General features: G+C 56.1%; 1 non-coding gene across 1 annotated transcript; it reads left to right on the top strand.

Annotated features, from left to right (window-relative positions):
- Window positions 1-1,162: 1,162 nt before the first annotated feature.
- On the top strand, window positions 1,163-1,356 carry LOC119168770 (U2 spliceosomal RNA). The gene has a single exon (XR_005109471.2). It is a non-coding gene; the product is annotated as a U2 spliceosomal RNA (small nuclear RNA).
- The last annotated feature ends 347 nt before the right edge of the window (window positions 1,357-1,703 follow it).

Here is a 1,703-nt window from a genome sequence, read left to right on the forward strand (position 1 = left end):
CGGTTGGGAGGTCACCCGTTCCGAATTGGAGGCATACCTCTTCGGCGATCTGCAGGCCATCCACTCACTGCCGGCTACCCAGCTGTGCAGCGTGTGGACCGAGGCCCGTAAGGCGTCCCGACGGCTACAAGTTTTGTGGTCCCTGTGGCCGGACCACGTCACCATCATTTGCGGCGATGCAACGCTTCCGCCAACTCAACAGAACCGGGTCATGTGGATGCTACACGACGTTCTAGACCAGGTCCGGGACAACGACCTCCATGACCAACCAAACCAGAAGAAGGTCATGGCCTGCGTCTCGACGGATCGTGCGAGCTGCCACTTTATCACCACGGGAGCCTTCACGCTCTTCGCCGACTGGCGGTTTATTCACCGGGCGCGCCTCAACCAGCTCCCCCTGAACGGTGGTCATGTAGGCCCACCGAACAGCGATTAGCGCTGCCGGGTTTGCGGCGACGCCAGGGAGACGCTGCCGCACGTGTTATGCCAGTGCATGACGCATAGCGTCATGTCTTTGGCACGACACAACGCGGTGGTCCCGCGCCTTCGCACAGCCGCTGCCCGCGACTACACCATGGCGTTCGAGAACCGGCCATCGGCGACACTGGATTGCGTCCTGACCTTGTCCTGGTTCGCGGGGAAGAGGCCCTGGTGGTAGACTTGGCTTGGCCATTCAAAAACACACCAGAGGCCTTCACCAACGTGCGAGACGACAAGATCGGACGCTACCAACCCGTCGCTGACTACCTGCGTCGCCGCTACCAGAGAGTTACGGTGGCCGCCGTCATCGTTGGGGCTCTCGACACGTGGGACCCGGCTAACGACCGCGTCCTCCTGCGCCTGTGCTCCAGAAGCTACCTGCGCCTCATCAAAAAACACTGCGTGAGCGAGGTAGAAGCAGCGTCCCGTGCCATCTACCATGCGTACGTAGGACATGGACGCACCTAGATGACCGCTGACCCAGGCAAGACCTGCCCTACTACGTCGCCACGTCGCCTGGCGCCTGCCAGGTGCCCTGGTCCGCTCGCTTCAGTTCCGGGGGTTCATGCGACGTCCACACCTCCCAAGTCCTGATGTCGTTAGTGAAACCACCCGCGTCCGGACTCCATAAGACCATTCCGGTGCTGTGCACAGACCAAGCGCCTTGTCGTCCGACATACTCATGACTTTTCAGGCATTGTCTTTCACATAATAAATGATACACTCTGTTTTTATCAACTTAATATCTCATACGGATAGTATTTGGATCCAGATGTTAGGCTTATTTTTGCAATGCGGTAGAGTGTTTAAAGCTTGCTTCACCTCCGCCACGGGTTGGCCCGGTATTTCACTACCTACGGGATCGGCCCGCTCACCCCTGCGGTGGTGAGTTCGACATTATTCTCAATAAAAGAAAGAGTGTTTGGATTTACCAAAGATATCGGGGTAAACAGCGTGGGTGCGGGGAGTGTCCGAAGCGCTGGCGTCACGCCGCCCCGGCTGACGCTGTACTCGCGGCGGCTCGCCCGCGTGCGGGGAGTGCGCTAGCTGAGTTCATTCACACTTACCATTGCTCTGGGAAAATAAATGTTTGTGTGGAAATTTCATAATTGGGGAGCCCCTTATTTTTTGTTTTTATGTTCATACGTACAATTTCCAAGTTTTTTTACATCCCTAGTCGTAATATTAAAACTTTTGAGTAATTTATTATTACTGTTTCAGAG

This window comes from Rhipicephalus microplus, chromosome 6 (genome assembly GCF_043290135.1).
Source record: "Rhipicephalus microplus isolate Deutch F79 chromosome 6, USDA_Rmic, whole genome shotgun sequence".
Classification (NCBI taxonomy): Eukaryota; Metazoa; Arthropoda; class Arachnida; order Ixodida; family Ixodidae; genus Rhipicephalus; species Rhipicephalus microplus.